The following is a 20,180-nucleotide window of genomic DNA, read 5'->3' as shown; positions in this document are numbered from 1 at the left end:
AGCGGGTGGGCCGAGCAACTTTTACCCGGGCCGGCCGGGCTGGGAGGGGGCGAGGGCGGCTGGCGGCCCCCCGGCCCGCGCCGGGCCGCCGACTTGGTGGCGGAGCGGGAGTGGGCAGCGGGCGGGCGGCGGGGCCGGAGGGGCAGCCGGTCGGCTGGAAGCGGGGGGCTCCTGGCCCCTCCTGGCAGCGGCCCGCGACCCCCGCCCGGGCGCCCACCTCCAGCGGGGCGGCGCAACTTGTGCGCTCCTAGCCTTCAGCCGCCCTGGCATCGGGACGGCCTCTGCGCCGCCGCCTGGTATGCCGAGTCCAGCAGGCCGCCGGCCCTGGAACACTCCGGACTCCTCCTCCCCCAGAGCAGCCCGGGCGCGGGTGGGCAGGGTCGCCAAGGGGCCGTAAGACCGGGAACATCAAACCTGGGGCCCCATTCCAGAAATGGGGCCCCTCACTCAGGCGCACCAGAGTGTTCTCCGGGCGTTCTCTGGAGCTGGCCCTGCACTTGGGGTGGACACCCTAGAGGTACGGGGGGCCGGTTTTCCTGTTCTCCCACTGCCATCCCACCCAGTGGCTTCCCTGCCCCGGACTAATCTCCAGTTCAAGGTCTGGACCCACGGAGGAGGAGGAGGGGGCATGGCCAGGTGCCCCGAGCCGTCGTCCTCCCTAGGGTTTGGGAGCCAGTGAGAGGCCGGGAAGGGGGGAGGGGGTGGGGAGACTTTATGCATGAGCTTTTGGTGGTGCGGCCGGCAGCTAGGCTGTCAGGCTGGGCGAAGGGTCTGTGCTGAATGGAAATTAGAGCAGCTGACTGGGGGTGAAACCCGCGGTCTATTGCCCCTCCTGCCTGCCCACCCTCCTGCAGCCCGGGGTGCAGTTTGGCCACCGGCTTGGCTGCCAGAACTCAGCACAGCTGCAGGGACGTTTGGTGAGACGGGGAGGTGGAGGGGAGCCGCGTGGAGCTGGCCCCCCTCCCCGGGATGTCTGGGCGAGGGTCTGAGCACTCCGCTCGGCGCCGGCTCACAGAGGGGCATATGGCAGGGTGACAGGGGCAGGGTTCCGAGTTTGTCAAATCTAAGACTCCTTCCCTGACTCTGTACAGCGAAGACCTCTGCAGGCACCAGGCTGAGCACCCTCCTTCCTCCCCAGGGCCCCCAGGGTGGGTGCTTATGCCCATTTTGCAGATGAGAAACCTGGTTGAGAGCGACTGAGGCCACAGGCTACAAAGTGATGGATTTTGGATTTGAACCCCCAGCCCTTGGTGACCGTGTGTGTGTGTGTGTGTGTGTGTGTGTGTGTGTGTGTGTGTGTGTAGCAGGATTGAAAGCTGAGTTGTTTGACTTGCCACTGCTGGGCCTGGCGTGGGCCTGGCAGGGCCCCGTGGAGGCCGACAGCCTCTCCTGTCCCCCGTTAAAGCTTTGCACACGTGTGTGCACATACAGAGCATCCCTCTGGACCAAGAATGCTCAGCTCTGCCTTTGCTCCCCTCCTGGCCCCCGCGATGAGGCAGGGCCATGGCTGGGTACCTGGAGCGGGACAGGTCCCAGTGTCTGACATCCTGGGAGGGTCCTGGGAGTCAGCACACATAGGGTCCAGGCTGTAGGGTCGCTGTGCTGGAGTTCCTGTGAAGAGGAAAGGTCGTGCCCCAGGAACCTGGGTAGGTGTTGTGTTCCTCCCCGCACCTTTCCCCCTTCCCCCCCCCCCCCCCCCCCCCCCCCCTCCCCTGCACCCCGCCGCCCCCCCCCGCTGCTGCAAGTTGGCTGGCTGGGGGAGCTTGTCTCCTTGACTCAGCCTGTGGCCTCCCAGGCAGCTCATGCCCCAGGCCTGAGTGGAGCGCCCTGGGCTCTGGCTACACTTTATTTTTTTCTAAGCTTGTGAGCAGCTCTGAAGTCCAGTGGAGTTGAAGGTCCATTTAAGCGGCTACTTGCCTAAGCCCTTTTGTCAACACGGCCTAATCCCTCGTTGGGGGTCAGTATCAGGAGGCCCGGCTTGTCCAGGCGCGGCTGGCGACCCAGGGCGGACCTGGAGCTGCTGGGCAGGTGGCGTTGCCCCATACGGTTGTCTGGCCGCTTTCGGGGCCTTGGGCAGAGGGCCTGCTCCTTCCAGCACCCATCGCCTGGGGCTCGGTGGGCTTGGGTGCTTGCTGTCACCCGCCCGGGAGTCTCCCAGTTGCTGAGCCTTCCAGTGGGGGCGGGGCGGGGTTGAGCCCAAGGTACAGATCTGGAGGCCAAGGAGCGTGCCCAAGGCAGCCCCTGCTCCCTGCCCCTGCTGCCACTGCCCAGGGCGGACCAGTGCCCGTGCCCGTCGAGGGGAGACGTGCGCTGGCATCAGGATGGACAGTGGGACTGGAAGGCTGAGTCCGCAGTGTCCCAGGGTCTCAGACCCCAGACCCCTGGCTGCTAGTAGCCCCTTTGCCCAGGGAAGGGTGGGGGGCAGTAGCAGAGCAGGAGGTCCACTGGTCACCCTCTGGGCAGCTCTTGGGGACCTGGGAGAGCTTGGAGCCCTGGTAAGGGGCATCTGGTAACATCAGAGCCCTCGGGACCCAAAATAGAGCACATTCCGGGGCCTCCCGAAATAACAGGGTCATGTGTCTCTCTGGAGGCTGGGCTTGGAGGCTGGGCTTGGAGTCCGGCCTGCGAGGCAGTCCTGCCTTGGCCTGGGCACTGCTGACTGTTGGGGCGTTTGTTTTGGTAAACTCTGGAGGGGGCTCTGTTTGTTGACGGGGGAAGTGTCAGGGTGAGAAAAACAGCCCTCAGATGGGTGTGGCCGTGGCCGTGGCCTTGCTGGCCTGCATCCTTGCCTGGGCTCGGTTGCCTGTCTGCTGTGCCTGGGCCCAGCGTGTAGCCCTGACCCACTCTGCCCAAACATGGGTGGGGCGAGCTGGGGACCCCCAGGAGGAGCCACGGAGGGCGTGCGGGCGGGCAGCGCTGAGCTGGGGTTTGGCAGACTTGAGCGGGCAGCCCTGCTCGCCCCGGGGCAGCTGCTGGGGGCCTGATCCCAGCTCCACCAGCTCTTCCAGCTGTGCCTGTCCTTCCGGGCCTGCGGGGAGCTGGGCCTCCTCCAGGAGGCCCTCTGCCTGCCTTTCCCCGGCCCCTGCCCCACCCCCTCTGTGCCTCTGTGGGCGGGTTTCGGTTGGTGGTCCTTGTCTCCCGTTCTGGGGGCTGGTGGTGGGATTACTGTGTGGTACAGAATGGGGCTGGGTGTGGGTACCACGGGCTCTGGCATCAGGAGAGGGGCCCCTCGGTGAGCCAAGGGGGGACAGACAGTGGCTGCACAGGAGGTGGTGTGGGGTCGGGGGGAAGGCCCCAAACGCCTGCCCAGAGCCGGTGGAAGCTGCCTCCGGACTTTCATTTTCTTGGCTTGCCCGGGCTCTCTCCACAGTTGGTGTATTTCCACGGTAGGCAGTGGTCTCGAGGAAGGCCCGTCCTCTAGGAGGGGAGGGCTCCTGGGCCCGACTCAGCTGCTGTCCGTAGGACAGAGCAGAGGCCACTGAACTGGCTCAGGACAAGACCTGATCCACCTTCCCTTTTCATCCACCCCTAGTTTGTCACAGTTTGTCTAGCTGGCTCTGGTGGCCAGGGCCTTGAGGTGTCCCATCGACTGGTCTGTTCCTATGGGAGCTGACAACAGGCAGGGTTAGGGATGGGCAGGGGTGCAGGCCCTTGAGAACCTGGGTGGCTGGTGAGGTTGGGGTCTGCTTGGGGATCAGATATCTTTGCCCTGACGTGCACGGTGCAGGTCTGTTACCTGGATGCTATGGAAGGTGCGGGGAGAGGGCCGGGCTCCTCCCCTCCCCTGCCTGCACTGCTTACGTTTTCCAAGGGGCAGTTCCATCTTCACTCTCCCTTCCTCTCCTCCTCAGGCCCCTTTGTCACTTGCTCCCCCTACCTGCTCTCTCTCTCGAATGACCCGGCCATTCCCGGGGAGAGGGGGAGCAGACCCTGGGAGCTGCACCTTCCTGGGGGACCATGTCCTCTTGTGGGCTGGTGGTCAGGCCACTGGGGATCGGGTCCTCTGTCCCTGCTGCCTGTGTGTGTGGCCTGCCTGCCGGGCTCTCGGAGCCTTAACTGTCCATCTGTAAAATGGACACGTGTGTTGGCCCTTCTACGGTGCTGGCGGAAAGGCAGCCCATCTTATTTCAGGGGCGTGTCTACCTGACGGCCCTTCTTCGAAGGCAAGGCCCGTGGCCAGAGCCTCCCCGTGCCCCCTGCCTGGATCAGCGAGTGGCCCGGTTCTCGAGTGTTAGGCTGAAACAGGAGCACAAAGCAGAGGCATGGCTGCTGCTCTCAGGGCTGCGGGACCCCCGCTGGAGAGGAGGGCTGCCCCCGGCCTCGTCTCCCATGCTGAGCGAGCACCGACACGGCCCCTGCTCTGTGCACCCTCCCCGAGGCCCGCAGGAGCTGGTGGGGCGAGGGCCTCGCTTGCGCGCCCACTGAGCCTGGTGCGGGATGTTCCGAGCAGTCGTGCCCCAGTGCCTCACAGACGGAGAAATTGCACCCTAGAGTTACAAAGCAATCGTCTAGCTCAGCAGCCGAGTGAGCGTGGTGGAGCGGAAAGCAGCTCAGTAAACCTGGCCCGGCCGACGCGGAGGACAGTGGGGACACGCGGTGTGCGCTCGCTCTAGGCCCCGCAGCTGGGCCCTGCCTGCCCTGTGCCTGGCGCTGTCTGTCCTGTGTCCCTACGTCTGTGTGTCCTCTCGTGCCTGGGACCCGCGTCCCTGCGTGAGTGAAGCAAGTGAACGGGGCGGCCGCTCAGGGACCCATTTCCTTGGTCTCCAGAAGCCAGATGGGCCTCCTTGGCCCGCGTCTGTCCCATGTCTCTAAATCTCTTCTGACGTGTCCGGGGCACTGTGCCGTCCATCCGAGGACATGATGGCTCCATTCCCTGGGCGCCTGCTGTGTCCCTGGGCCTCAGTTGCTAGGACCTCGTGACAGCCTCGCGGGGCCCACGGAAACGTGAGGTCCGTCGCGGTCTTTGTGCCGCGCTGCGCCTCTGCACGGTTCTGCCTGCTTTCTCTCAGCACCTTGGTGTCCCAGTGGCGGGGCCTGAGCACCAGCTGGGCCAGGACCAGTCCCTGGGGTGGCGCCGCTGTCCCCCGACCTCCTGATCGTCAGGTGGCCTCTTCAGAAGCCGCTCTCCTGGCGGGGCCTGGGTCTGTGCCCCGTCCTGGCTCCCCGGGAGCCCTGTTATGCGTGTTGGGCCCTCAGGTGAGGGAACGTTTTGTTCTGCGAGACTTGGTGGAGGTTGAAGCTTCGCTGTCCCCGTCTGTCCCCGTTCTGTCCCTGTTTACCCCTCGAAGGTCCTCTGGGGAGTGGAGACCCCGAACCTCCTCCGGGATTGTCCCCGGCTGGGGGTGGCGCAGGGTCGAGGGTATTATTGATAGACTGGAAAACCACAGGCTGGGTGACAGCTAGAGGCGCAGCCTCAAGACGCCCGTGGCCTGGGGTCCCCGTCCTCGCCCCGCCAGGGCAGAGCTGTCTGGCAGCAAATTCCTGAGGGACCTGGTGGGGGTACTGGGCGAGGACAGCCACACCTGGTCCCCTTATCTCTGCATTCCCTGTGGGCAGCGCACACGCGTGTACGTGACCGCACGCCTCCACGCGTACACGCACAACACGCACACAGGTGCACAGCTGTGAACACACGCACACGTACGAACACACGTGCACACGTGCGCACGGGCGCTCACGCACCCACTCCCACGAGCGCGCGCACACAAATACGCGTGCACGGACACGCGCACGGGCCTGGCCTTCCCAACTGATTCTAATAAAGTTTCAATGCGCTTTTCCTTAGGAGGACTTGGGCCTGCTGGCTGGCTTCAGTCCCCACGGCGCCCGGGGAGCACCTGCCGAGCGCCGGCCGGGCCGGAGCTGGCTGTGAGCGGGAGGGCGGCCGGGCTTCCTGTGGGAGCCAGTCCTGGCGTGGACTCTGAAGCAGAGGCAGGGCTGCGGCAGGTCAGGGGGAGGGGCGCTCCGGGTGGAGGGTCACCTGAGACAGGGCCCAGCAGCCCATGTGGCCGGAGCTAGGAGAGGCCGTGTTGTGTGAGAGCTGGTTGGTTGACACGGTGACCAGGAGGGGCCCCGGGGCCCTGGGGTCGGAATTAGGCCTCCAGCTATGTGCAGAGGCTGGGCTGGAGGAGAAGGGTCCTGGGCGGGCTTGGAGCCCGATGGGGTAGGTGCCCCTGTGAGTGGGCTCTGGCTGGGTCTCAGCGCAGCGGCCTGCACTGGGGGCGGGGACCCCAAGTGGCTTCCTGGCGGGGGGGTCAGGCTGGGCCACTGGGTTGGAGATCTTCACCTCCCTGAGCACGGGGCTGGGAGAGGACCCCCCCACCCCCCAACTCCTGCCCGGCCCTGGCTCTTCTCCTGTCCCCTTCTCCCTTTCTGGCCCGTGGGCCCTTGGCCTGTCCTTGGGGACGTGCTCTCCACCCCATGGGCCCCCCATTACATCATCCGAGACGTTCCAGGGCCTGGGGCGCTAGTGGCTTCAGCGAGGGGGCCTGGGGTCTCTGGGAAAGGTGATGGAACAGTCTGGAAGTCAAGAGGGCTGAGCCCAGTCCCGGAAGGCCGTGTCGGGCCCAGAGCACCAAAGTTGGGGGATGGGCTGTCTGTGCCGGGGCAGGGCGACCGGGCCTCCTGGGGTCAGAGCAAGGACTCGAGGACCAAGGTGGGGACTGACCTTGGGGCTGGGAAATGGGATGTTGGGGGGCCTTGTGGGGCTGGAGCCACTGAGGGCCTCGGTGTGAGTTGTTGCCCTGGGGTCCCTCCTCGTGATGTTCACGGCTGGCCCTTGGTCCCAAGTTCCTGAGACAGGTGTGGGGCGCACCGTCAGTTGGGGCTGGGGACACAAAGAGGAGCCCTTGGTCTGCTTCCTGGTGACCCAGAGCCTGGCCCCGGCACCCCTGCGCCTCCATGGGCTCATCTGAGCAACAGTGGTGTCTCGCCGTGCCTCGGTTTCTCTGGCTGTGCCCAGGATTCCGGGCCGGTGGTGATGGGTCTCAGCAGAGGCCGCGGCCGTCCTGAGTCTGGAGCCTCCCGCGCGGAGGGGAGGAGAGGGAGGGGAGAGCAAGTTGGGCCCGGGCCAGCCGTGTGTAAATCCTGCAGTGGTCATGGATAAACCCCGCGGAGTTCAAAGCCGGCTCCGGGTGCGGCCGCTGGGCTGTAATGAGGTTACTGATTCAACTGGCCTCCTGGTGCTGCGGCCCAGAACCGAGGGAGGCTGGGGAGCCCCGGGGAGGGATCTAAGTATCCCGTAATTGACCAATTTAGCTTAAGTGTCCACACTGGCCCCGGGCAGAGGTCAGGTGGCCGGAGTCGCTGTACTCACAGGCTCTCTGCCCGGCCCTCTGGAGGAGGCGCCGTCGGGCGGCGGGCCCCGAGCCCCGCCGTGGAGGTCCCTGTCCCGGTCCCCTCCCTCCGGTCTGCGGGGCCGTGTCCTCCGGCAGCCTGAGTGCTTTTCCCGCCAGGCTGTGCGCGGTCTTTCGCTTGTGAGCCGACCGAGTAGAGTACGGGGCGGTGGGCTCAGTTCTGGACGGGGTGCCGGGCTACCCTGGTTCAGCGCCGCCGCTTCTCATTCGGACGCGGGGTGACGACGCTGCCTCGTAGGGACACGGGAGGGTCAGCCAAGGGAGTGCTCACGGTGGTCTCCAAGCCGTCCAGGAAAGCGCCCATGATTGAGGACTGGGGTGGAGGTGACCCACGACTGCCGTCAGTGGCAGCTCACCCCACGCCATGGAGGATGCGCCTGGGGCCCTGGCGAGGGGCTGGTGGTCCAGCCCGGCCCCCGCTCTCCAGGAGATGCAGGCCTCCTGTCCAGAGAACCCGCCTTGCTGGCTGCTTGGCCCTCAGAGGCCGGGCCCGGCGTGGGGCGGCATTGGGCCGCGGTGGCAGGGTGGTGGCCTGGGCTGAGTGCCCTCCACGTGGACAGGCCCTGGGGTGGGGCTGTTGTGTCCACGTTTTGGGGATGAGGACTTCAGTCTTGGGGAGCTTGAAGGATGTGCCCAAGGTGCCCTGGCTGTGAACCCCCGTGACCCGGCTTCATCTGGAGCAGCTTTGGGGTGCCCTCAGTAGAGGCTGTCCCTGCTGCTCCCAGGAGAGACCTGTATGGTTGAGCTCTTGGGGTGTCCCCTGAACCCCCTTGTCTTGCCCCACCTGGGCAGGCCGGTGGTCACCCCTCCCCCGCCTCCGGGCGGCAGGAGGGCCCCTCCCCTGCAGGGCTGCAGCCCAGGGTTGGGTGGACGGTCCAGTTGGCTCTCTGAGCAGCTTGCTGCGTGCCCGGGCAGGTCCCTTCTCCCCGCGGGCCTCGGTTTCCCTGGGGCCCTCTGGCTACCAGAGGCCTCTGCTCCTCCCTTCCTTGGCCCTGTTCCCCTGAGCTGGTGGCCTTGCAGTTGGGGTGGCAGAGCTGGGGATCCCCTCCTCAGGAAGTGGCTCCGTGCCCTCCCTCTGTTGAGGGGACAGGATCTGAGCTGTGGGAGGTAGGAAGTCGGCCGCGGTGGGGAGTGTGGTCAGTCCCGCCGGGTCCAGCTCTGGCTTTCACCTGGGAGTGTTACGGTGAGACGGTTTGGGGGTAAAGCAGCATGTCAGGGGGGAATAATCTTACTGATGGGGGCTGGGCAGAGCGGGGGCAGGGGAGCTGCAGGTGCTGTCACGCCAGCCACCACCCAAGGCCGGGCCGGCCCCTTCTCCCCTTGGGCCCTGACATCCCCAAGCTGGAATTCTCCGCGGGCCCCCATTGCCCCTGTGTGGAGCTCGGGCCTCTGCTCAGTGTCACGTGACCCTCCAGCCTCCCCCCCCCCCCCCCGCATCAGGCACCGCCCACTCTGCTTTCTGGCTTTCTTGTGTTCAAAGCGTGCTGGTGTGATGAATGAGTACCAGCTCTGAGCTGGGGGCTGTGTGGCCCTGGGCTGGCAAATTTACTTTTCTGGGTCTCAGTTGCTCCACCTGTAAATTGCCTGGGGAAGTCAGGGAGGCTTCAAAGAGGAGGTGATGTTGTAGTTAGGTTTTACGGGATAAATAAGAGTTTGTTGGGTGGGCTGTCCCTGGAGGATTTCAGAAGGATCCAACGGCACGGCCAGTCTCCTCTACCTGGCCCCTTGATGGCTGGTTACCGGCCTGTGCTGGTGAGGACCCACGTGAGCGTGAGGGGTGTGGTCAGCTGCTCTGGGAGTGATTAACCTTGGGAGGAGGTAAGGCTGGGAGTGGGCCTGGCCGCGACCTGGCCACCCCCAGCCTGGCGGCAGGCAGCCCCTCTGAGCCCGATGTCTGCGGGCCCGATGTCCCCTCTGCTTCCCGGGCCCTGGGATGTCCTGGTCTGGAGCGTGGCCCACGCTGGCCCACCTTGTGTTCTTATGCCAGCTCGGAGCTCTGGCTCCTGGGGGGAGTGGCCAGAGTTGGGCCCCTCTCTGGGTGGAGCAGCTGGGGGTCCTTTCCCCACCCGCCTGTCTGTCCCCACATCCCTTGGTCCATCCCTGAAGTGCCCCTGCCCCCACCTCGTGGAACCTCCTGCAGGAGTGCTGGGCTGTCTGATGGTTCCTCGATTCACCCGCTCCTTGCCTGGATTGAGAAAAATGGCTCTTACTGGGGCCAGAGTCCACAGGAGGTGGCGGAGCTGCCCCCGCCCCTCCCCTGCTCCTGGACTTTCTGCCCAGGATCAAGGTCAGGAGGAGTGCTAGGAGGTGGGGGCCTTGGGCAGTGAGTGCCAGGCCACTCTGAGCGCAGATGGTGGTGAGGTGGGCCACAGCCTGGGGTGGGGCGGGGCGGCACTGGTGGCCACCTTCCTGGGTCCAGCTGGAGGGGTGCGGACAGCAGGGAGGGGAGCCAGGGCCTTCCCCCTTCCCTGTTCTGTCTCCCTGGGCAAAGGTCGGGGCGCCAGCCTCTGCCCCCAAGAGGCTGATCCCTGCAGACCGCTGACGGGGGATGGGTGGCCCGCTCAGAGCCCCTGGCCTGAACCTTCCGGCTCTGCCACATGAACTTTGTGACTTGGAGCACGTTACTTCCTCCCTGTTTATCTGGGTTTCCTCATTTGTGAAATGGAAGGAAGGATGTTGGGCCGAGTCGGAGGTGGGAAGTACAGGGCTGGCATGTCGCTGCTCCACGGCCGGGACCCTTGGCAGACACCGCCAGTCAGGCACGGCTCTTTCCCCGCGGGGCCTGAGACCGCCGAGCACCCCTGCCCATCAATGGGCTTGGCTCTCAGGTCTAGTTGGCTGCCGAGCGCACAGCACCAGGCGCTGCACCAGCCTCAGAAAATGTTTGTTGACTGAATTAGTGCCTTCTGCAAATGTCTCCCCCACCCCCTCCACTTGAGAAACGTCACGGGGGGGGTGGAGCCCACCCCTTGCAAAGTGACTTTGAAAGGCATCATTGTTTGAATCACCCTTCTTCTGGGGGTCCGTCCCAACTTTCAAGGGAGGGAAGTCCTGCTGTGTGTCTACCCTGGTGCTGATTCCTGGGCGTGGAGCAGGGAGAGCCTGGAGCCATCGACGGAGACCCTGCCCTGGAGGATCCCTGGGCCCAGATGGCAGCTGGAAGCCCTCGGGGAGCCTGAGGCCAGGGTTGCAACCGTGGGTGTCCCCGTCCAGGGCTGAGCCTCCCCCGCTCTCTGCTCTGCGTCCTTTAGATGCAGCTGCCTCCTGTTGCTGGGCGGGACCTGGGTGTCCCGTGGACTCAGTGCCCCGATGCAGCATGGGGGGTCCTCAGCCCCAGATGACTGCCTGTGTCGAGACGTGGTTCCTTCCTCTGCTGCTGAGCACGTCTTGTTGAAACTTGGCCGGTGGCGAGAGGGTAGGAATCAAAGCCTGGCCGAGAGGTTCAGAGCAAAGCTCCCACCTGCCAGCCGTCTGTTCGTGCCTCTGTCCGTCTGACCGGCTGTCTGTCTGCAGACGCCTGGACCTGCTGGTCCCTGCGGAGGCAGCGTCGGGTGAGGCTCAGCCCCCAAGATGGTGAGTGGTGCCTGGGGTCATAGGGGCTGGCGTGGACCGCCGCCACACTACCACTTGTGTCACCTTGGGCCAGAGTTTTAAAACCTCTCTGGGCCTCAGTTTTCTTATCTGTAAAGTGGGGCTGATAATGTGCATCGGGGTAGGTCACTCGTGGTTGACAAGTGTGGTCATGCCTGCTTTCACTGTGGGGGAGGGGACAGTGTGAGTGTGGCGCTGGGAGGACTACTGGGAGCGGGGCAGGCACAGGAGAAGGGTCATCAGCTTGCCCTGCTGTTCAGTGGGCTGGGCCGTCTGAATTGGGTTGTGAGGGATGCATAGGAGTTTGCCCGGGAGAAGTCAGTTTCTGCGTCCTCGGATCTGCACGTCAGTGTTGTCCGTCTGAGGCCTCCCACTCAGAGTTCCTTGAATCTACCTGTGTGGCTGGAGCTGAGCCAGTGAGGGGAAAGGGTAGAGATGGAATCAGAGAGCACGGAGAAGCCTATGGAACCCCTGCCCCGGGGAGGTGGAGCCACTGGAGGGTCCTGGGCCAGGGAGGGTGGCGTCTGGCCTGTGCTTGGTAGGAGGCTCTGCTGCTGTGTGAGAAGCGGGGGGCAGAGGGCAGGGCGGGGGAGTGGTAATGAGGCAGAAGTGGTCTGGGGCTTTTGGCCTGAGCACAGGAAGGGTGATGTGCCTTTTACCAGATGAGGAAAACTCTAGAGGAAGGTCTGGGGGGCAGTCAGGACTTTGGTGTAGGATGCAGCCTGACGCCTGGGCCCAGGCAGCTGGGCAGTCTGGAGCACGCGCCTTAGGTTCCCATGGCCTGGCTGGCGGTCCCAGCTTAGTTCCACAGGTGTAGACGGGGCTTATGGGAGCCTGGGTGCCTGAGAGTATGGGAGATGCTGCAGGCAGAGTGCACAGCACAGCCCGAGATGTCCAAGGCCTCTCTGGGCTTCCCTCCCGGGCTGGAAGGGTGGGCAGGCGTGCGGGCACAGCCGCCGGCCTGGGACAGGCTGCCACTGGGCGTTGGATCCCTGCCGACTTATTCCTGGCTCCCGTGGCTGGCGTGGGATGGGATTTATAAAAAGGAAACGCCGTGGTGCTCAGAGGGCCTCCTCTGCCGGGCTGCGATCCGGCTGCAGGACCGTGGGCAGCTCTGGTTCTAGGTTGACCACCCCCCAGTCCAGGCGCTGCCCCTCCGACCCCGGCTGGCACCCTCCCCACCCCAAGTCCCAGGGCCACGGGGCAAGGTCGCAGCTCCCGGTGCCCTCGCTGGCTGCAGGTCTCGGGAGAGGTGTGCTCCCCGCGTGTGTCTCCCGGCTGCAGCAGCCGCCCTGCCCGCACCTCTTTGCTGAGACGTATCTGCTTGTGGACAGTTATTGTGTCTCCTCGTTGGGCAGCGGGGATGCTCTCATGGCCGGCTACCGGAGGGGGGAGGGGATGGCTCCCGAGCCCGCGCTGGTCCTGCACGTGGCTGATAAGCTATGGAGCTCGTTATTGGAGGGGCAGCCGGGGCCCCCCACCCCCTCGGCCGTCATGTCCGTCCTGCGTCGAGGCCAGGCCTTGCACTCTGCCCGGGCCCCTGGGCGACGGGAGGGGGCAGGCAGATCATGGCCTTGGGGGAGTGAACGGGCCTCGTGGGGACCTGGGGGTCTCAGGGAATCCCTCTAGGGCTCTGGAGGTGGCCTGCCCCGGACCTCCCTCCACTGCTGACCCTCAGCCCCTCTTGGTGGCTGGCCCTGCACACACACGCACACGCACACACACACGCACACACACACCCCCTGCCTGGTTTCTGAAATGACTGTCGTCACTCCTGTCGTATCCCTGGCTGTCTGGACTCCTCGCTCGGTGCTTGGTGGCCGCTGGCCCACGCGCCTATATTGGGTGGGCTGCTGGCGTCCCTGACCTCGGGCTTGGCCCCCAGGACCCGGAGGCCAGAGGGCCCAGGGTCTGCTCTCTTGTCCTGTGCTCTCACCCGTGGAACCCCCAGCTCGGGCTCTCTGGCCAGCTCAGAGGGTCTGTGGGCCGGAGGGGACTGGGCAGCAAGGCCAGGACTGGGAGTGGCGTGTGCTGACCCCCACCCCCACCCTCAGGGACCCCATCCTCCCCAGACCCTCCTTGGGGACTTGGAACCAGAACCACGTGGGGCGCAGAGGTTGGGCAGGGTCACTGGACCGGTGTTGGATCAGACCAGCCATGTCACCCCCAGACCTCCCCAGCCAGTCCCCCAGGGCTCACCCCAGTTCCCCGGCCTGGGCGAAGGGTTAGACGAATGTCAGACCCAGTGGTGGGGGCCGAAGGGGCCGCGGGAGCGACAAGGGTACTCTGAAGAGGTACACGGTGGGTGGAGGCGCTCGTCCGCGGCTGGTGTCCCACTGCCCCGGGCCCGGGCTCGGGCTGCGCAGCGTCACTAATGGTCTGCAGCTCTCCCGAGCCCTCTCAGCGGCGCCCTCGGCAGGCTTGGCCAATCGATGAGCGTTGATCCAGCAAGTGCCTCCCCGAATGAAGCGGGTGGTGGAGGGTCCTTGCCTGCCAAGGGCGGGGCAGGGTGGGTGGTGGGATGTGTGAGCCGTAGCCTGGCCCTCTGGCCGGGGTGCCTTCTCTTCTGTGGGGTTCTGCACCCTGGGAGAACGAGCCGGTCTTGAAGCCAGGGTCAGTCATGCACACTTTAGTGAGAATGAGCCTAATGCCAGCCCTGGAAAGGACCAGCAGGAAAGGATGAGAAGGAAGACTTCCTCTAATTGTGTGGATACGGAAATTGAGCTCTGAGCCGCGCGGAGGGCCAGGTCTGGTCCTCACTGTAGTCTGGTGTTCTTATCTCCTGACTGCCCACCTCGGGGCAGATGGAGAGGGTCCCGGAGGGGAACCTGGCAGAGGAGGTGGTGGGCCGGTGTTGCCGGAGCCTCGGGCAGGGCAGGGTGGGGGTCTGCAGCCCTGGGAGGGGGCCCAGCTCCCTGCCCAGGGTCCCACAGTCGATGAGTGTCAGAGCTGAGATTTGAACCCGGCTCTCGGGATCCCTCTCGGAGGCACTTCCTGCCCAGGGTGCACAGCTTAAGTCCTGGGAGGAGGGGGGATGTGGGGAGAGACATTCCTCGTCCGGGAGGGGCCCAGAGCTGAGCCCGCCCTGCTGGGCCGGGAGATGCAGTGTTTCCTACACAAACAACCGGGGCTGGCTGGAGCAATTTTATTTTTATTTCCTATTTTTACTTCCCTGTTGGCTCTTTTTAGCAGCTCTGGGTTAGATAGGCCCACGCCCTCCAGTCTACAGCCGGCTTCCTGGCTCGGGCCTGGGGCCTTGGGGAAACCAAGCGTGTGTGCAAGACCCCGGTTCAGCAGCGTGGCTTGCACACCCTCGGTGTCAGGGAGCTCACTCTCTCCCCAGGTATAGAGTTCTGCAGGGTGGCCCCTTTCCATCCCCTGGGGCCAGCTGTGGGGAGTGTGTGGTGGCAGTGGCTGTGCCCCAGCTCATGACTCAGTTTCCTCCCATTCTCGCCTGGTTCTCCGCTGGAAGTTGAGGTTGGGGGTGAAACCTCATGACAGAGGAGAAAGGGTGACCGGTGTGGGTGTATCTGCTGGGTGGGGTGGGTCAGGGACATGAGGGTAAATAAATACTCAGTGTTTCTGCCTCTGACTGGCCGGGCAGGGTGCCCCGAGGGGAGGGCTGGGCTTGTCCTCATTCAGACTGTATCTGCCGCGGGCCCAGGCCCGACCCTCTGAGGGACCAGCTGTGCCAAGGGGTCGGCCAAGCCCGCCTCGGGCCGGGGTGGGGGTGGGGTGTTGGAGGGTCTGGCCCGCAAGGTCTTCCTGTGACAGGTGCTGCTGGCTGCGGGGGACGTGGAAACCCCAGGTTGGGGGCGTCGCCCCAAGGGCTTACGACCCGGCCTGGGGCGGAGGGGCCCTCGCCTGCCTGAGTGGGCACGGCTGGGCCCTGTGCTAGCATTTGGCGGTTGAGGGTCCTGACCTTGGGGGTCAGGCCCGCCGTGGCTCCCAGGCCTGGGTGGGGCTGGAGTTCAGGTGGAGGGCCGGTGGGCTGCGGTCCACCAAGTGGCCTGGTGCCAGCCTGTGCCTAGCCCACCGCACTCTCCCTTTGCAGGTGAGGCCCGGGTTCAGAGGCCCAGCAGATCCTCGAGGCCACACAGATTGTGGGCGTGGGGCCGCCAACCCCGTGTATTTTGAGGTGCAGAGAACCAGGGTGCCACTGCCGAGGCCCTGCAGGTGCCAGGGCCCCAGAGCCCGAGCTGGGAACACTGCATCTTGCTGTCTGCCCCAGGCCGTCAGTGGGGAGGGGCTGGGCAGGACTGGCCCAGCCATTATGGCCGAGGGGCAGGGTTTATCCCGGACCTGCTGCGGGCCTGAGCACTTGGCGAGGGGCTGTGAGGTCAGAGTAGAAGGCCCACGTGGTCCTGACGTTGGGGGGCTGCTTGCCGGGATGGGGACGTGGGACACAGATGTTTTCCACGCAGACAGGTCCATCTCAGCAGCACTCATAGTGTCCATGTCAGAGCATGGACCAGTGAGTCTGGGTGAGACCCCAGCGTGCTGCTGGCACCTGAGGACACAGGGCTCTGCGGGTCAGGAAGGGCTGCCAAGGTGAGTGGCGACGGACAAAGGACACACGCTAGGTGGGAAGGCCGGGGCCCGGCCCCGTCCTCCTCTGCACCGAGGTGCCTGCTCTGTGCCCGTCACCCCACCTGTTGGCAGTAAGGCAGGTGCCAAGCAGCTGGTTGATCCTGGACTCTGTGCTGCTGAGCCCCACTGGTACCTGGGACCCTCTGCCACCCCGTAGGTGCTGGGTGGGCTTCCCAGGCTGGCATGGGCAGCCCCAGCAGTGCCCAGATGGACCTGGTAGGTCTGGGATTCTGACTTGAGGGGCCGGTGGAGGGCGCTGAGGGAGGAGCCAGTCCGGCCTCTCTCCTGGCCCTTCCCGCCCTGGCTGGCCCAGCCGGACTCGGCCGTGGCTGTTGCCCTGTGCCGAGGTGGCCTCTCCTCCTGGCGTGAGTGCTGTGGCTGGGCTGATCCTGGAGGTGTCTGGGGGTGCGTGCACGTGTGGCTGCCAGGATTGTGGGGAATCTCTTGATTAGAGGACAGAAAACCTAATCCCGTGGCCCAGGCGGGGGTGGGGGAGTACTTCCTCCCTGGAGAGGCCCTAGAGATTATGGGATTTCTACCCGCCCCGCCCTGGGGAGGTGGCATGGGCAGAGGGCCATCTGGCTGGTGGGGCTGCCTTGTCACTGCTCTGGTGAGGGGTTCCTTCTATGAGCCTGGGAAGCCACGTGTGGGCTGGGTGGCCCTGGCGTGCTACGGGGGGAGGACTCACGTGCCTGGTTCGGGTCCCGGCTCAGCCCTTTGCAGCTGTGTGACCTGGGGCAGCATCTCATTCTCTGAGCCTGGACTTTGTCATCTGTGGAGTGGGGTGATGACACTTACTTCTAGGGTGGTCGTGAGGGTGAACTTAAGGAGGGTCGGAACTTTAGTTCTCGCCGGGGAGCAGGGAAGAGCGGTGGCTGGGGGCCTCCCTGACCCTCAGTGTCGCATCTGCAGGCTGGGGAGAGGCGTTTCTTGCTCTGGTGCTGGGGGGCCTGTGAAGGGCTGCCCCTCAGTGCTCTGCGGCCCCCAGTGATGGGCTGGGCCATGGGGGGAGATGCGGGAGTTCTCCCCTGGGAGGAAGTGTTTCCCTGGGAGGGGCGGTTTCAGGGACCGCTGGCTCCAGAACCTTCTGGGGCCCAGGGATCTCCCAGGGCCAGGAAGCGAGAGCCGTTGCCAGGTGCAGCCTTGACGCGGACTTGGGGGGTTAAGTGTCCAGTCCCCACTGGCCTTTCCCTGCTTAATGTCCTGGGCAGGGAAGTGTGTTCAGGTGGGTGGCTCTCTGGTGGGCGGGCTCGGGGGACCAGTGCCCCAGCCCCAGAGAGCACGGCCCCAAGCCATGGAATGGTGTGATTCCGGGTTTGCTTCTTCCTTCAAGCAAAGAAGATCTTTCGAAACTGTGGGAAAGAGCGTTTCCTCCCCAAAGCTGGGCGCGGGCGGGGGCTCGGTCAGCAGATGTGACGTCCCCGGCTCCCTCTTGCCCTTCTGCCCTCCTGCCTGCAACACTCACAGGCCCATTGCCGGCCCTCGTGGCCCCACCAGAGTGGGGTGCTCAGGCCTGTCAGCTCTCCCCGAAGACCTGGCAGTCTTCTCCCTCTGGGGCCCCACTGGCGGAGCAGAGCCCCGAGAGGTCCCTGCTGGGCCGCGCCGTCTGTGTCCCCACCTCTGAGCCTTCGCGCGTGCTGTTCCCTCTGCCTGGCGGGCCCGCCCTGCCCCTGCTCCGATTCTTTGTCCCAGCAGCCTGCTTCCAGTGCCACCCCACCTTGAAACAGTCCCCAGGCCTGCGCCCGACGTCCCTGCCTTCTGAGGGTCCCTGCTCCGTGCCCCAGGAGGGGATCTGGCCAAGCGTGGACGAGTCCACCCTGTCCTGCCCCAGGCCTCTGTGTCCCCGGCCCCAAGTGGGTCCCTTCCGGTGCTGACAAGTGAGGATGCTGTGGCTTACGTCCCGGCGAGGGGGTGCTGGGGCCGGGAGGGCCCGGGAGCTGGCCGTCTGAGCTCCGGTCTGGCCCGGGGGTGGGGGGAGCTGGGCGCCAGCGTGCTCAGCTGCCTGCCTGCGCTGCTGGAAGGGGGTGTGATTTGGGTCTCCCCCACCCCCGCCCCCGCCCCGGGCTTCTGACTCAGCACCTGCAGGGCGGGGGAGACCGGATCTCTCGACAGAAACCCCGACCCGGGGCACCCATGGCCCAGATTTCTTTTGTGAAGGTGGGAAGTCGAGCCCTAGGTTCCTGCCCGGCTTCCCGGCAGGAGATTGGGTTGGGGCTGGAGCCAGCTCTGGGCTCCGGGGCCCACTGCTCCCGTGGCTCCTGGCCTACCTCCCTGCCCTGCTGGACTGCCCTTTCCCCTGTGCACCACCCTCTGTGACTCCCCAGTGCCCGCGGGATGAAGTTCTCACTGCCGCCTAGCCCTGCTCTCTGCCCTCCCTGCGCCCCTTTGTCCTCAGGAGCTACGCCTGCTCCCTCCTCTGGGTCCTGCCCATGCTGCCCCTTCACCCTCCAGCTTCCTGCTCTGCCAGGTGTCTGCATATATTAGGCCTCCTCCTGGACGCTCCCCTGGGGTTAGGCCCTCTCCACCCCACAGCCACAGTGCCCGCTGTCCCGTCGCCCTGCAGGGGGTGATGGATGTGGGCTTAGAGCCCTCGTCAGCGTCAGCGCTGGCCCCGTGGTCAGACAGTGGATGTGGCGTTGGGGCGAGCGGGGGATCGATGCCAGCCACGGAGGGTGGGCCTGCCTCCTGGGGCTCTGGGCCGTGTGGAGAGTTGGGGTCTGGCATTCACGGGGCCTGTTGCTTAGGCCGCTTGAACAGGAGGGCTCTCCGCCTCGGTAGAGCATTTGGTGGTTCCTCTTTGCCTGGAAGATGGAAGTGGATGCGCCCCAGCGGGTGAGCGCCCAGTCTTGACAGGGCCTTGGGCAGAGGCCTTGGTCTCCTTACCTGTCAGGTGGGGATAACTACTCCCGCTGGGGTCCCAGAGCTGATGTTTGCGCAACCTGAGGTTCTGCCCAAGCAATGGGGCTGCTGGGAAGGATGTTGAAAGTTTGGGCCAAATCTGGAGATGGGATTTTCGTGTCCCCTGGGCCGTCAGCGGTGGGGGCACCTGGTAGGCTCAGGGCCCTTCCAGCCATGCCCCGGGGCCAGAATGGAGCTGGCCAGCCAGGGGGGTTGGTTCTTGGGGGTCGAGAAGCCATTGTCCCTGCCTCAGTGGCCTCCCGCAGGCAGCGGCCAGGGCCATGGGCTTGGGTCTGGTGAGGGTGCATCTCTGTTGCTCTGATGTGCCAGCGTCTGAAAACAGCTCTGGTGTTTGACCCCTTAAGGTATTTGTGAAACATCAGCTAGGAAAGGCTCTCCCCCCGCAGGGGGGAGGGCGGGCAAGGCGGGAGAGAACAATTGGAGCTGAAATTAATTGTGCTGTGTGCTTTTCCTCCTGTCCCCTCTCTCTGCTCGCTTGCTGTCAATGCATAATGCATGATGAGGGGAAGTGAAAAGTAATTAGAGACTCGACTCTCGGCCAGGTTCATTCATGACTAAATCTGGGTCAACTCCTGGCACAGATGAGCGCACTGCGTGGTGCGATGGTGGCAGTGGTGCCGCACCTGCTTGGTGGGCTGTGCTCAGACGCCCCTTCCTATGGGAAGCCCTCCTGATGCCCCCCTTAGGAGGGCCTCCCCCACACCCACGACCCCGTGCCTTGTGCGTCTGATGGTGTCTTTTCCCCACCTGCCCTGTAAGGACCGTGTTGCCAGTAGGGGGGCGGCGGCCTGTCGGGGTGGGGCACGTGGGGGTGACACCCAGAGTGATGTGATGGCGTCGGGCCACACAGCGTCTCCTTGAGGTGCTTTTTTGCTCACTCGTTCTGAAGCACTTGACCCTGATCACGCTGTGGTCTTTATGCCCCTCCCACGCTGCCGTGGTCCTCAGGGTGAAGTCCCAGCCCCGGGCCTGTCTCTCATTTCTTCCCCCCGGGGGACCAGCTGTACCGATCTGCTTCCTGTTGCTAGAATGTTCCCAGCCCTTCCCCTGCTCACAGCCTTTGCACGTGCTGTTCCTGCCTCGGAGTGCCCTTCCCCGGGTCGCCCTGCAGCCACCGTTGCTCCTTCCGGTCTCGCGTGGGTGTCGCCCCCGTGGACCCCCGGGCTGCCGTGGCCTTGGTTCCCCCCACTGTCACCCTTGGCCACCTGAGCCTGTTCTTTCCTCCTGAGGCCCTGTGCATCCTGCAAGCGATTAGCTGGCAGGGCTCCTGTCTGTCCCCTGACGGGGGCACGCACGCTGGGGCTTCGGGGTTCCCAGGGGCTGTGGGACCTGCCCAACTCCTGGCGCCCCCTCCCCAGGCCTTCAGCGCAGGGGGTGAAGGAAGAAGGCGGCTGGGGGCAGGGCTGGGCTGCCCAGGGACGAGCCCCCACTGCCGCTGCCCCGCCCCCTGCCGCCTCCCCGCAGGCTTGCGGAGCCTGGGGTGGTGGGAGGTCTCGGGGCCTCCCCATTGGGACGGTGTCAGGGTGGGGTCATAGCTGGGCCTGCGAGACCCCATGTCATAGGGGGGAAAACAGGTCCAAGGGGGAGGTGCTTTGCCTGACTCAAGGCCACTGTGGGAGGCGGGGGAGGTACTGCCTCTTGGCTGCACTGGCCAGAGCTGGGCCCTGGGAGAGGACCTTGGCTATGGGGGAGGGCCCTGTGCTGGGGGAGAGGGCCCTGTGCTGG

At 65.3% G+C, this 20,180-nt stretch overlaps 1 protein-coding gene across 1 annotated transcript in view; it reads left to right on the top strand.

Moving 5' to 3' along the window:
• Positions 1–728: 728 nt before the first annotated feature.
• RXRA (retinoid X receptor alpha) overlaps positions 729–20,180 on the top strand; it is a 95,141-nt gene continuing 75,689 nt past the window's right edge. Inside the window, exon 1 of the mRNA XM_029203717.1 lies at positions 729–1,646. The gene's annotated coding sequence lies outside the window, so the exon portion shown is untranslated. The remainder of the gene's footprint in view (positions 1,647–20,180) is intronic.

The sequence above is a fragment of the Monodon monoceros genome, unplaced genomic scaffold (assembly GCF_005190385.1).
Source record: "Monodon monoceros isolate NGI ecotype Baffin Bay Population unplaced genomic scaffold, NGI_Narwhal_1 Super_Scaffold_5, whole genome shotgun sequence".
Classification (NCBI taxonomy): domain Eukaryota; kingdom Metazoa; phylum Chordata; class Mammalia; order Artiodactyla; family Monodontidae; genus Monodon; species Monodon monoceros.
This window is presented reverse-complemented; position numbering and strand designations above follow the sequence as displayed.